At 48.4% G+C, this 15,450-nt stretch overlaps 1 long non-coding RNA gene across 1 annotated transcript in view; it reads left to right on the forward strand.

The window, feature by feature from the left end:
* Nucleotides 1-611: 611 nt before the first annotated feature.
* The window catches only part of LOC140394777 (uncharacterized), a 31,904-nt gene continuing 17,065 nt past the window's right edge, over nucleotides 612-15,450 (forward strand). The window contains exon 1 of the long non-coding RNA XR_011935998.1: nucleotides 612-833. This is a non-coding gene — a long non-coding RNA (uncharacterized lncRNA). The remainder of the gene's footprint in view (nucleotides 834-15,450) is intronic.

A 15,450-nucleotide genomic window follows, 5' to 3' on the forward strand; every position in this document is an offset into this window, starting at 1 on the left:
AAAACCTGGTTATTTATCTCACTTGCTGTTTAGGGGATCTTGCTGTGTGCAAAATTGTCCAATACATTTTCCACCACAACTAAAGAGACCACAACATTAAAAAAATATTGGTTGTGAAATGCTTTGGGGAACCCTGAATATTTAAATGGCTGGAGTTCATTATCAGTTTAAAATTGTTCTTTCTCACGGCGAAGGTGCTCCCTTATCCGAAAGAGAGTTTAACTTGAAAAAGTGTTCCACGTTAACCTTTTTCTTACATAAATATATTTACCGGGTCCTTTCCCCATCGTTTTCTCTCAGGAAACTCCAGTTTCTCTCGATTCTCCGCAGCTCATTTCCAAAACTGTTCAGGTTATTTTAAACTGTGGTTTAAAGCAATAATTTATCTACTTCATCCCATATTGTGAGTAGCACTCGGATGACATGAGCAGAAAAAAACCCATGAAAGGCAATTGTGTTTGAATAGCAGACAAGACTGAGATATGAACTCTGGCCTACTGATAAAGTAGAAGGCAGCACATGATCAATGCAGCAACTTGCAATGTAGTTGAACATTTCAAACCATCCCTTTCACAAGTATCATTCACTCCCTGATACGAGCAGAATTTTGAACAGTCCCGATATTTCAGCTGTTCCCTCTCAAATGTATTTTTAATAATAACACAGCTGTGCTTGTCATGCCCAGAATGTTAGTAACGCTGCATTAGGAATGTTCTGGAATCATTACCTCCGATCTAGCTGTTACACAGGTAATCAACGCGATATGCTTCAATGAACAACCAGGCCGAATATGGAAAGTAACATTCTCGCACAGTGACCATTGAAAGCAGAGGGTAAAGTATTCGACCAATGCAATGAGTTAGCTCCAGCTCCATGTATTCAAGATATTCCTAATTCATAACTCTATTGAATTCAAAGGGTATTTCATGAACTAACTTCAATTTGGATGATCCTTTGTATTGATTTTTGCGAATAGTGTAAAGTAGAAATGTTTAAAAAAAAATTAATTTTCTTTTTTTTACACTTATTTTACCACTGATTCGCAACCTCGTGGGGCTGTATTCTCCATTAGCCAACGCCAAAATCGGGGTGTGAGATCGGGCGGAGAATGGCTCCCGACACCGAAATTGTGGCTGGCGCCGGCTTAACACGAAATCACGATGCTCCGTCTCTTTGAAAACAGCGTCAATGCGACGCACGCGGCGCGCAGTTTAAATGGTGGCATATCATTAGTGGGCACAATTGTGATTCTCCGCCCCCGATGGGTCGAGTACCCGACGGTGCAGCCCACGTGTGCTCTCACAAATCGTCAACCTGGCGTGGTGGCTGCTGAGAGAGAGAGAGAGAGAGGGCGTACGGACAGTGCCCAAAACCACCATACTTCGCCGACATTCATGCCGCTGGCCGGGGGAGGGGGGGGGGGGGGGGGGCTTGTTTAAGTGCGGCTGCAGCTTGTCAGTCCTGTGAGTGTCCATCACGAACCCGGCAAATCCCGCAGCATTTTTCAATGGGATTTGATGGTGTTCCACGCGGCGCCGGTGCGAGACCCACACCGGAAGCAGAATCGGTGCAGGTATGGCGCCGATTTCTCTGTCGTAAAAGTCCACGGATTCTCCGTTGGCGTCAACACTTCAACTCAGAAACTGAGGGCTGGATTCTCTCATCCAGCAGCAGTGTCCACGCCGTCGTATAGGCCGTCGCGTTTTACGACGGCGGGAACGAGCCGCTCCCAGGACTAATTCTGGCCCCTATAGGGGGCCAGCACGGCACTGGAGCGATTCACGCCGCTCCAGTTGCCAATCCCGGCATCAACTGTGAGCCGCGGGATCCACGCAAGCGCAGTGGTGCCGGCACCAACACGCAAATGCGCATTGGCTTCCTTCAATGCGCCGGCCCCTGTAGTCCTGCGCCATGTTGCGTCGGGGCCGGCGCAGGAAATGAGTGCCCCGGCCAGAGCAGCCGGCCCGCTGGTCGGTGGGCCCCGATCGCGGGCCAGGCCGCATCGGAGGCCCCCCACGGGGCCGGAACGCCCCTCCCCCTCCCACACGACCCTTCCACGCTGAGTTCCCGTCGGCTGAGAGCAGGTGTGGTCGGCGCCGGCGGGACTCAGCGTTTCCACGACGGCCGCTCGGCCCATCCCGGCCCGAGAATTGCCGGGCCAGCCGCGTAGTGCGGCCCGCGACTGGCGCCGCGCCAACCACGCCGGCGACAATGGCGCCGATTCTCCGCAGAGCATCGGGGCGGCGTGGCCTGGTCGCGGGGATTCTCCGGTCCGCCGCAGGGCTGGGGGAATCCTGCCCGGAGGGTCCAGTCCATGGAGTTTGCTTTGCTCTGGTTCTGCAGGATCTGTCAGTCTCACTTTAATAAGGACACGGGCAGGCTACACCGAATAAATATTAGAACAAAGTTTCATCTACAAACAAGATATGTACGCTTCCCGGTAGCCCCCTACCGGGTTCTTCTCTGGCTGCTGGCCTTACTGGCCGGCCTTATATGCACTGGGTAATTGGGCTACACTGCCCCTCGTGGGAGAGCTTGTCCTCCGCAAGGAGCACAGGATAAACAAGCATTCCCACCCCGTAGGTCCAGTGCGGGGGTACTACACATGCGGTATCTCACCCAAGTGGTCATTCTTCACACGTGAGCTCAGACAATGACGAGCGACAGGCCGTTTAATTCTGGTGACAGTTTGGTGGGGAGAGGGGTCCTTGGCCCACACATCCAGTTTTCCGAAGGGTTCACGTGACGTGCTTGGACGGTGACGGATTTGTTTTTGGTGCGGCATCCTTAACCGCAGGACAAACCATCCTGCCCGAAGTCAACACACTGAGCGCCGACCTGAAATCAAACCTGGAACGTGGGCCTGTAAAGGTCAGAATCAGACTACACGGTATACATTTACCCGAGAGAGGTTCGGTTGTATGCCTTAAAGAAATTGAAGGGTTTGATGCTTCTCTTTGGTTCTCTCTGCTATTCATTTCCCTTTTACGTTCTGAATGTTTGTTAATTCTGTGGGCGTGAAGAGTGAGAAAACTCGAACGAATGTTGTTGCCCTTCGTGTCCAAAAAGGTTGTGTGGGGTTACTGGGTTACGGGTGTGGGCTTAAGTGGGGTGCTATTTCCAAGGGCCGGTGCAGTCTCGATGGAAAATGAAAAATGAAAATGGGCCGAATGGCCTCCTTCTGGACTGTAAATTCTATGGTTCTATGAATGTTGACGTAATGTTACTGCTGAAAATGGCGCAAAAACCCAAGACTGGAGAGCCGGGCAGTAACCGATCCATTTCAGACAGACATTCAACCAGTAATTTGTGCCTGCTTCTGTTCCAGGTGACATCATTATTCTCCTGATCTACATAAGACTCAGCGGGCCATGCTGCAAAATGAGGTTTGAAAGCGGGACTGGGTAACGGTTCAGTAGCTAACTTACATCGCTGCATTGGCACCCTTTATAAATATTCACAGTCTGAGAATTTAGTTCTGACTGGACAGTTCCAGATAATAGTGGATGCAATTTTCCATTCTGGAGACTAAGAGCAGTGGCGGGCATGTTTCGCGAAGTGATGGGAAATTGTGTCTGATTTCAGGTTCGAAAGCTCAACGATTACACATCGGTGAGTAGCTATCAGCATCACACGGCTGGCCGGGCAGTGACTTGTCCGCCCCACTGTTACCGAATGGGATTGGAGGTCCGGGGTCACCATATTTAATCGTCACCTGGACAGATACTGTGAGGTCCCTCTGTGGTGTCCTGTGAGATGTCAGGCTGCATGAGGAGAATGGAAGACTCCGAAAAGGGGTGGTTTCCAGCCTCACGAGGGCTGAAGACCTTCCCACGGAGTGGGGGAAACGGGTGCAACCTGAGGGGAATAGACAGGCGGTTCTGCGGACGCAATCAAGACTCGAGGATGGTATGTTGCCTCCCTGGTGCAAGGGTCAAGGATGTCTCGGAGCAGCTGCAAGACATTCTGGGGGGGGGGGGTGAACAGCCAGCTGTCGTGGTGCACATAGGCACCAACGATATAAGTAAAAAAACGTGACGAGGTCCTACAAGCTGAATTCAGGGAGTTAGGAGTTAAACTGAAAAGAAGGACCTCAAAGGTAGTAATCTCAGTATTGCTACCAGTGCCACGAGCTAGTCAGAGTAGGAATGTCAGGATAGATAGGATGAATGCGTGGCTCGAGAGATGGTGCAAGAGGGAGGGATTCAAATTCCTGGGACATTGGAACCGGTTCTGGGGGAGGTGGGACCAGTACAAACCGGGCAGTCTGCACCTGGGCAGGACTGGAACCGATGTCCTAGAGCTGTTGTGGAGGGTTTAAACTAATGTGGCAGGGGGATGGGAACCAATGCAGGAAGTTGGAAGGTAGTAAAACAGGACAGAAACAAAAGGCAGTAAGGGGGAAAGTGTAAGGCAGAGAAGCCATAGTCAAAAATCAAAAAGGGCGACAGTACAAGGTACAGTGACTGACGGGAGCTCAGTGAATAGGACCAGTAATACTAAAAGGAATAAAACGGGAAGTAAAAACATTAATGGTAAGCGACGCGGCAGGTTGTTACATGAATATATGGGTTCAATGACAAGGATAATTAGGAGAAAAGTTAAGAAGAAATATAACTTAGGAAAGGTTACTGATTGAGGTGTTAAGATTCAGAACAGAGATAAAAAAGCCAACATAAGTGTACTTTACCTGAATGCTCGTAGTATTCAGAATAAGGTAGATGAGTTGATGGCACAAATCATCATGAATGACTATGATTTAGTGGCCATTACTGAAACATGGTTAAAGGATGGTCACGACTGGGAGTTAAATATCCAAGGGTATCAAACTATTCGGAAGGATAGAGTGGATGGTAAGGGAAGTGGAGGAGCTCTGTTATTTAAGGATGACATCTGGGCAATAGTAAGGGATGACTTTGGTGCTATGGAAGATAAGGTTGAATCCATTTGGGTGGAAATCAGGAATAGTAAGGCGAAAAAGTCAGTGATAGGAGTAGTCTATAGGCCACCAAATAGTAACATTATGGTGGGGCAGGCAATAAACAAAGAAATAACGGATGCATGTAGAAATGGTACAGCAGTTATCATGGGGGATTTTAATCTACATGTCGATTGGTTTGACCAGGTCAGTCAAGGCAGCCTTGAGTAGGAATTTATAGAATGTATCCGCGATAGTTTCCTAGAACAGTATGTAATGGAACCTACGAGGGAACAAGCGGTCCTAGATCTGGTCCTGTGTAATGAGACAGGATTGATTCATGATCTCATAGTTAGGGATCATCTCGGAAGTAGCGATCACAATATGGTGGAATTTAAAATACAGATGGAGGGTGAGAAGGTAAAATCAAACACTAGTGTTTTGTGCTTAACCAAAGGAGATTACAATGGGATGAGAGAAGAACTAGATAAGGTAGACTGGGAGCAAAGACTTTATGGTGAAACAGTTGAGGAACAGTGGAGAACCTTCCAAGCGATTTTTCACACTGCTCAGCAAAGGTTTAATACAACAAAAAGGAAGGACGGTTGAAAGAGGGAAAATCGACCGTGAACATCTAAGGAAATAAGGGAGTGTATCAAATTGAAGGAAAAAGCATACAAAGTGGCAAAGATTAGTGGGAGACTAGAGGACTGGGAAATCTTTAGGGGGCAACAGAAAGCTACTAAAAAAGCTATAACGAAGAGTACGATAGATTATGAGAGTAAACTTGCTCAGAATACAAAAACAGAGAGTAAAAGTTTCTGCAAATATATAAAACAAAAAAGAGTGGCTAAGGTAAATATTGGTCCTTTAGAGGATGAGAAGGGAGATTTAATAATGGGAGATGAGGAAATGGCTGAGGAACTGAACAGGTTTTTTGGGTCGCACAGTGGAAGACACAAATAACATGCCAGTGATTGATAGAAGTGAGGCTATGACAGGTGAGGACCTTGAGAGGATTGTTATCACTAAGGAGGTAGTGATGGGCAAGCTAATGGGGCTAAAGGTAGACAAGTCTCCTGGCCCTGATGGAATGCATCCCAGAGTGCTAAAAGAGATGGCTAGGGAAATTGCAAATGCACTAGTGATAATTTACCAAAATTCACTTGACTCTGGGGTGGTCCCGGCGGATTGGAAATTAGCAAACGTGACACCACTGTTTAAAAAAGGAGGTAGGCAGGAAGCGGGTAATTATAGGCCAGTGAGCTTAACTTCGGTAGTAGGGAAGATGCTGGAATCTATCATCAAGGAAGAAATAGCGAGGCATCTGGAAGGAAATTGTCCCATTGGCAGACGCAGCATGGGTTCATAAAGGGCAGGTCGTGCCTAACTAATTTAGTGGAAATCTTTGAGGACATTACCAGTGCGGTAGATAAAGGGGAGCCAATGGATGTGGTATATCTGGATTTCCAGAAAGCCTTTGACAAGGTGCCACACAAAAGGTTGCTGCATAAGATAAAGATGCATGGCATTAAGGGGAAAATAGTAGCATGGATAGAGGATTGGTTAATTAATAGAAAGCAAAGAGTGGGGATTAATGGGTGTTTCTCTGGTTGGCAATCAGTAGCTAGTGGTGTCCCTCAGGGATCAGTGTTGGGCCCACAATTGTTCACAATTTACATAGATGATTTGGAGACCAAGGGCAATGTGTCCAAGTTTGCAGACGACACTAAGATGAATGGTAAAGCAAAAAGTGCAGAGGATACTGGAAGTCTGCAGAAGAATTTGGATAGGTTAGGTGAATGGGCTAGGGTCTGGCAGATGGAATACAACGTTGACAAATATGAGGTTATCCATTTTGGTAGGAATAACAGCAAAAGGGATTATTATTTAAATGATAAAATATTAAAACATGCTGCTGTGCAGAGAGACCTGGGTGGGCTAGTGCATGAGTCACAAAATATTGGTTTACAGGTGCAACAGGTGATTAAGGCGGTGAATTGAATTTTGTCCTTCATTGCTAGAGGGATGGAGTTTAAGACTAGGGAGGTTATGCTGCAATTGTATAAGGTGTTAGTGCGGCCACACCTGGAGTATTGTATTCAGTTTTGGTCTCCTTACTTGAGAAAGGACGTATTGGCGCTGGAGGGTGTGCAGAGGAGATTCACTAGGTTAATCCAAGAGCTGAATGGGTTGGATTACGAGGAGGTTGAGTAGACTGGGACTGTACTCATTGAAATTTATAGAAACATATAAAATTCTGAAGGGAATAGATAGGATTGATGCGGGCAGGTTGTTTCCAATGGCGGGTGAAAGCAGAACTAGGGGGCATAGCCTCAAAATATGGGGAAGTAGATTTAGAACTGAGTTTAGGAGGAACGTCTTCACCCAAAGGGTTGTGAATCTATGGAATTCTTTGCCCAGTGAAGCAGTAGAGGCTCCTTCATTCAATGTTTTTAAGATAAAGATAGATAGTTTTTTGAAGAATAAAGGGATTAAGGGTTATGGTGTTCGGGCCGGAAAGTGGAGCTGAGTCCACAAAAGATCAGCCATGATCTCATTGAATGGCGGAGCAGGCTCGAGGGGCCAGAAGGCCTACTCCTGCTCCTAGTTCTTCTGTTGTTATGTTCTTATGAACCCTCACAGGCTGCATTTTGAGGCCAGAGGGTGTGGGATGTCTGGGAGTTCAAAGCCACTGGTTATGGAAGCCAGGCTGTCAGGAATTAAATGGGTGGCTGCCTGTTAAAGTTGGAAGGATCGTTTAGTCTGCAGCCTATGAGAGCTACGGTAATGAGGCTGTCCTCTAATGATGGTGCTAACATGCTAATTGCAGTCTTCACATGCATCAGGTGTGCCTTGCCTGCCACAAGGAGAAGGCAGTTGTCAAATCAACTCCCTGACCGTTCCTTGACAAGACAATTATACCAATTTAATCAGCATTGCAATGCATGAGTGTGCCACTGATTGGCACCCGATGGTTAACCCTTTGGATTCACCGCTTCACAGACCTCTAAGATACTTGCCCTTTTTACGGCCTAGTGGAGTCTGTGGACCACATTTATATAGGTTGCCGTATGCCGTAAGGATGCATTTCCTTGTTTCGTTATTTACCAAACCTTTTGTTGACATTTTGTTTGCACTTCTGCCCCACACTCCTAATCTATGGGCACCCGGTACGGAGAGGGACGGGAGGAGAGGAGGACCTCCTCGTGAACCTGCTCCGGGGCCTGGAAAAGCTTACTATCAACAGGTCCAGATAACGGGCGATCTCGGGGGTTGTCCAATCTGACTGCCTGTCCCTCTTCCGCGGTTACTTTCACAGCCGGGTGTCCCTGGGGAGGAAGCTTGCAGTGTCCAATGAACCTGCTCCTGGGCCGGGCCAAATTTGACATCAACTTCATTGCAGTGTTAATGCAAGCCTACTTGTGACAATACAGATTACTATTGACAACAGGTCCAGACAGTGGGCTATCGAGTGTCTCCTCTGACCCAACTACCTTCCCCTCTACACTGCTTACATTTGAGCCTGGTGTCCTGGGAGAGGGAGCATACGGTGTCCAATGACATCATCGAAACCTTCCGTGCCCGTTGGGTGATGCAAGAGTTGGCACCACATGAGCTAGAAGGTCACCCATTGCCTGTGGCTCTGAAAATTGCTATTGCTCTGAACTTCTATGCCAGTGGCGGGTTTCAGGGCTGCATGGGTGACCTGTGTGGTATCTCACAGTCAGCCACACACAAGTGCACAGGGGATGTCACAGATCCGCTATTTGCCAGGGCCCACTCGGACATTAACTTGGACTTGGACCAGACAAGCCAGGACACCAGGGCCATGGGCTTCACCCATGTAACAGGCATGCTCCAGGTTTAGGATGTCTTTGACTGCGTCCACATGGATCTATACTCCCCATGGGATGCCCTTTGTGAATTGCAACAGATACCACTCCCTCAATGTCCCACTCGTCTGTGACCACACGATGCCCATCATGCAGGTGTGCACCCATTTCCCAGGCAGCGTCCATGATAATCCTTTCTTGGGGGCACATGCAGATCCCAGCTGTAGGGATGGCTCCTCGGGGCAAAGGCCGTGCCGGCAGCAACGCCACTTTACTGTGTTGTCAGTGTGGGAGGTGGGAGAAACATTGCGCTGTCATTGTCACACTAACAGGGACGGAGCGACGAGTTTGCACAGGGGTGTACGGAGCTGGGCACTGTGACATGACATCATTAAGGGTCTGTATGTGTGAATGAAGTGATTTTTAATACAAATGCGCTATTACAATGGTGACTGACCTCTCAGGAAAACTCAAGCTCTGTAATCAGTGGGCCGTTCCTTTTAAACATCTCCCCAGCCCTTTTTCCAAGTCCAGTTGGACAAATGGCTGCCAGGAAGACGTTCCACAGAGGGAGCCCTCACCAGACCCCTGGATGTTGTGGAGCAGGGACGTGACATCCTCTACCCACGATCGACCAGACGGCCAGCAAGCAAAGGTCAGCAACCCAGCCTGGGAGGCTGTGGCCCTGATAGAGAGTGCCAGCTCGCTCTGTAAGATGAATGGGATACAGTGCTGGAAGAATAGGGTTGACCTTCTTCGTGCAGCCAGGGAAAGTGCCTCTTCACCCGCTGCACCCATCACTCCACAGTGATCTCTCTCCCAGCCACCTCATGAATTCCCAAAACTTGTCATGCCCCATACACCCCCCTCCCTCCCCAACGTCACTCCCCATGGTCTCCACAGTAGATAGTTTGCGCCTCACTTCTCCACTCCCACTCACCCCCTATGCTTACCAGAATTCATCACCATCTGACCTGGCAGGACTCCCACCTACACGCTCCCAATCTGTCTCATTGCGAGACAAACTCAAGCACAACAGACGTGAGCGGGCACAGCCTGCCGGGGACATGCCAGAGCTGAGAATTCTAACGCCCTCTGAGGAGAGAGCCCTGGAGTGGCTGGCGAGGAGAAGGGCCGCTCCCGTGCAGAGGGCGTGGTGGGGTCACCAGACAAAAGTGGGAACCCTCAACACACCAGCCAGTGAGTGACCTTTCTCCCATCTCGCTTCCCTTACAGGTCAATCAGTCGACCAGCCCGGACCACCTAGAGCCCGCTGGAGACCACAGGCCCGAGCAGCTCCGAGGGAGACATCGCGGGACGTCTCAATCTGGATCCCACCCACAACGGGCGGGTCTCAGTCTCGCACGTTTAAGTGAGTTTAAGAACCCACTTAGCGGCGCTGCCACTGCACCTAATCGCCACCCACCATCTATCGGCCTCCTGAGGAGACCCCAGCTGGGCGCCATTCTGTACTGGTCCCCACAAATGGCGACCATGCGGAACGGTACTTGGGGGGGGGTCCTCCCAGCCAACTCGAGCCTCTGGGTGGATGCCCGCCATGCAGGGTGTCACCCTGGCACTGCTGGTGCCAGCTTGGCACCTTGGCTGTGCCACTTGGGTACCCTGGCAGTGCCAACTGGGTGCCAGGCTGGCAGGGACACTGCCAAAGTGCCAGGCTGACATTTTACCCTCACCGGAGATCGAACCCGGGGGTGCCCCACCCATGTGAGGTGGGGTCGAGGATCCCCCAACAGGTGAGCTGAGGCCTTGGGGCGGTCCGGGGGTCGAGCGAACTCCTGCGTGCAGGGAATGATGCTGAGTGCGGCCTCAGAAGTCACTGAAAAAACTCAAGGTGCCGTTAGATAGCAGGGTCCAGCGGCAGGAGCGACCCCGCTAATCCCACCCAGAACAGACTGTATTTTTATTTTAGTTAGATCGCGCCCTTAGTGTTTCTACCTGGAGAGCACAACTGTGAGAGAACCGGTAGTTTATGGATTGATGGTTAAGGCTTTTCTCTTTTTGTATTATATACTTCAGAGTTTTGATTCCACAACAGGAAGCCTTCAGTTAGGGCAAAAAGCAGGTTCAGTTCCTCGCACTCATTGGCTGTTGTTCAAGATATGCAAAGAGCACTCAAATCATTTATGTCCCTGTCACAGTGCAGACGGCTGTCCAAGTGGTCATTCTTTATGTGCTTGTTGTTAGTGGGGTGCATTCCTGGTACACTATCTAGATTTTAATTGCATAATAAATATACTGGGTCAACTGTCAAATTTTACTTAAAACAACAGAATACCTCAGAAGTGTAAACATCAAGAATTGGTGTTCTGTTTTTGTCTCCGGGTGCAGGCTGCACTGTTGACCGAACAATCAAGTGTGGTGTGACACAGAGGTTTGGAAATTGATTATCTGCAAGTTTCAGTAACCATGGCCAGCAATTTCGTTGTAATTTTCAGTGCAGCTACAGGCCATGTCACAAGGTGTTTTTTGGCTTCTATGAAGGCCTCGCTGTGTGTGAATTTCCTTGGTCATTTGCACCATTCCTGAGTTACATATTGGGGCAGCACGGTAGCACAGGTGGATAGCACTGTGGCTTCACAGCGCCAGGGTCCCAGGTTCGATTCCCCGCTGGGTCACTGTCTGTGCGGAGTCTGCACATTCTCCCCGTGTCTGCGTGGGTTTCCTCCGGATGCTCCGGTTAGGTGGACTGGCCATGATAAATTGCCCTTAGTGACGGAAAAGGTTAGGAGGGGTTATTGGGTTACGGGGATAGGGTAGAAGTGAGGGCTTAAGTGGGTCGGTGCAGACTCGATGTGCCGAATGGCCTCCTTCTGCACTGTATGTTCTATGTTCTATATGCTGAAACCGCACTTCACTCATTAAGAAACCCCGAGCCCCAATTCAAAAGACTGGGGAACATGACATTCTTGCTTATGCGCAACAGGAGGAAATTTGAGTCCAAACATTTAAGTGGCACACAGTCTGAATTGGTGTAACTGAGATGCCCGAGGAGTCGTGATGCATGATTATCCGGCTCACTGTGTTGCAGGCAGTCTGATAAGTTGGTGTTGCCTGCTGTTTAACATGATTGATGTGAACAGTCAGAACGCCCACGCTGTTCATTGCTTTGCCTGCACTAACAGGGCCGAATATTGCAGGTGAATAGCGCTACATAAAGCAAGCTTGCATCTGTTAAAAGTAGCTGGAAGTATTGGTGGGTTTTCATTGTGAACTGAACCCATACTGTGAAATATTGAAGAATGGCTGAAGGCCTGAGAGTGTGAGCACTAAAGCAATGTTTATAAACATCCAGCTATGATTGACAGCTCCTGGATCACATCAAAGACAGTTAAGTGCTTCCTGTAGAGGATAAGAGGAAGTGAGAGCACTGAAATTGGTTAGTTTCATAGAATTTACAGTGCAGAAGGAGGCCATTCGGCCTATGGAAAGAGCATCCTACTTCAGCCCACACCTGCGCCCTATCCCTGTAACCCAGTAACCCCACCTAACCTTTCTGGACACTAATTTATCATGGCCAATCCACCTAACCGGCACATCTTTGGACTGTGGGAGGAAACCGGAGCACCCGGAGGAAACCCACGCAGGCACAGGGAGAACGTGCAGACTCCGCACAGACAGTGACCCAAGCCGGGAATCGAACCTGGAACCCCAGAGCTGTGAAGCAACTGTGCTAACCACTGTGCTACCGTATCAATTTGTACTCGAGCCAACAATTTATGTGGAATATTTCACACTCACACATTTAGCACTATGGTAAGCCTCATGCCCACAAATCGTTGCTTACCCACAATGGCAGCTGTTCAATCATGGCAGACACATCACTCAATCATATTGCATGGGCCTCAGTGACACACTTCCCCCTCTCTTGCAGGAGAAGCAGGCACATAAGAGGAAAGAACATTACATGTTATCTTATTATTGCATGTCACCACCCCCTCTCTACATGGTCATAAAATCTGTAGACATTACTGGGCTCACCGAAGAACTTTGGGAATATGCTGTCGGGCAATTACTGTGCTCTTGGAACCTTGTTCGAACAGGGAATCGATGTGTTCAGCAGGGTGAGGAGGTGTTGACAGAGCATGACAAAAGCACAAAGTCATTCAAATTATGAGTTTACCAGAACAGGTGGGTACGAGAAGGTTTCTGGTTCTTGTACGTCGCTTCTGAGAAAACTTCCATTCACCTCAGGCACTTTGTGCTATTTCCATTACACTTTTATTTAGAAATCTTTCTTGACCATTTTCTGGCTAAGTGGCGCATTACCAATATATCTACTGTGGTTTATCCCAGTCAGTTGATGTAGCCTAGGTGGCTCATCTATCTGTCACTCTCGGTTAGTTTAATGGATTTTTATATAGAGCAACTGACAAATTTGAAACGTGTATTTCACTTTGCGCCATTGATTTTTCTCAAACCCCGTCGATCCTATTGAATCTCCAATCCTCATTAAATCGCCTCAATTTCCCTTCGGAAAAAAAAAATCCAGATATGATACCTTTCTCAGTCAGCTCAGCTCGCTGTGGCAATTCTGACGGCCACCCGTGATACCGTTCTGGTGTGACTCATTATGTGCTGCAGGAACAGTGTGTACTCATGGCTGAAGCATGCTTTGATTGCTATAGCCTGACCAGAATGGGGCAGATCTCATGGATTTGCCATCCTTCCAAATCCTATTTTCCACTCTGGATTCCGAATATGCACCCCTAGTTAACAGAGCTCAAGAGGCAATAATGTAAAATGTTCTCCCAGATCCGACAACGTCTCAACTTCTTTCTGCCTTGTCAACCTCTGTCCACCTCAAAGAACAACACGCTTTGTTTCTGATTTCCTTGCATTAGATGTTCCTCAATCGATATCACTAAAAGAAAAGTATCTGATCCTTATCATATTGGCGTATGCTGTGTGCAAATTGGTCGCTATGATTCCTACGTTAGTGACTACATTACAGTCAATCAAGTACTTTTTTAGAAATGTGCTTCGAGGTGGCGAGAGGTTATAGAAGGCGCAGTGGCACAGTGGTTAGCACTGTTGCCTCACAGTGCCACGATACCAGGTCCGATTCCCGGCTGGGGTCACTGTCTGTGCAGAGTCTGCACGTTCTCCCCGTGTCTGCGTGGGTTTCCTCCGGGTGCTCCGGTTTCCTCCCACAGACCAAAGACGTGCAGGTTAGGTGAATTGGCCATGCTAAATTGCCCAAAGGTTAAGTGGGCTTACGAGGCTATGAGTGGGGGATAGGTAAGGTGCTCTATTGGAGCAAGGGCCGGTGCAGACCCGATGGGCCGAAAGCCCTCCTTCTGCACTGTAGGGAAGTCTATGATCTATATGCTATGATATAAACGTAGGTGTTTCGTTCCTTTGGATTTTGATTCTGGTCAGTGAGTGCCGGCGTGTCAAAACATTGGGTTCCTTGGCTGACAACCCCTCCTGTCACCACTCAGCGTACGCACTATTCAGCAGGCGTGTCTTGGTGAGGGACGGAGAAATTCATCCAGGATTCCGGCCCTTATTCGCTTCATGTGGGGCCCTCCGCTCTTTGCCCTGAATTCCTGTGCATGGAAAATTCATCATGGATGACCCTCTTCCAGAAGGAGGCGTGCCCTCATTGGGAATTGCTGGAAATGTATGCCATGTGATTCCACGTAAAAGTTGAATCTGAAATGAAGCAAAAGGCCAACTTTTCAACTTCCCCTTTCGCATTCAGACGCAGGCGGACCTGCTGTGCAATTTCAAGAGGTTTTCTATTTTTGTTTCTGACTCAGCATTCGGAGGTATTCTGCTATCGATGAGGATTTTGTTCCCATTGAAATGTTTAAATTCACATTGCAGCTGGAAATGATTCATGTGAACCTCAGTGTACTTCACAGTCTGCATGCAATGGTTTCAATAAAACCTTTTCAGAAAGCTGTGCCCCATCTGGGCTCTGCACATTATCTTGAGAATAAGCGTCTAGGACTGACAAGTGACAGAAGAAAGACTGTGAAAGTCATTATTGGAGGCTGCAGTGAATAATATTGTTCCAGTATTTACATTTGGAACCTGCGTTTCCGACATAAAGATATATTTCTCTGCTCAGCCTCAACTTTAATAGGCTCAGACAACATGCCCTCCCAACCCTCCACCCCAACTGCAGGTTCCCATTGATATTTCCTCGATTAATGAATTGCATCAATTCCTGAACTGGCGGAGAGTGTAGCTTCTCCAAATCCTCAGAATCATTTGCAACTTGTATTTCATACTGTATTGTGTTGATTTACAACACCAAATGATAGATAGGAATGAGACAAATAATTTGGCCCAATCGAGCTCTTCCATCCTGAAAGATCGACGATGTAGGGCAAATTCAGATCCTCGGGTCTCCAGACCTTTATTATACTCCTGATATAATAATAATCTTTATTAGTGTCACAAGCAGGCTTACATTAACACTGCAATGAAGTTACTGTGAAAAGCTCCTAGTCACCACACTCTGGCGCCTGTTCGGGTACAGCGAGGGAGAATTCAGAATGTCCAATTCACCTAACAGCACGTCTTTCAGGACTTGTGGGAGGAAACTGGAGCACCCGGAGGAAACCCACGCAGACACGGGGAGAACGTGCAGATCCGCACAGACAGTGACCCAGCGGGGAATCGAACCCAGGTCCCTGGTGCGGTGAAGCAACAGTGCTAACCACT

This window comes from Scyliorhinus torazame, chromosome 18 (genome assembly GCF_047496885.1).
Source record: "Scyliorhinus torazame isolate Kashiwa2021f chromosome 18, sScyTor2.1, whole genome shotgun sequence".
NCBI classification, from domain to species: domain Eukaryota; kingdom Metazoa; phylum Chordata; class Chondrichthyes; order Carcharhiniformes; family Scyliorhinidae; genus Scyliorhinus; species Scyliorhinus torazame.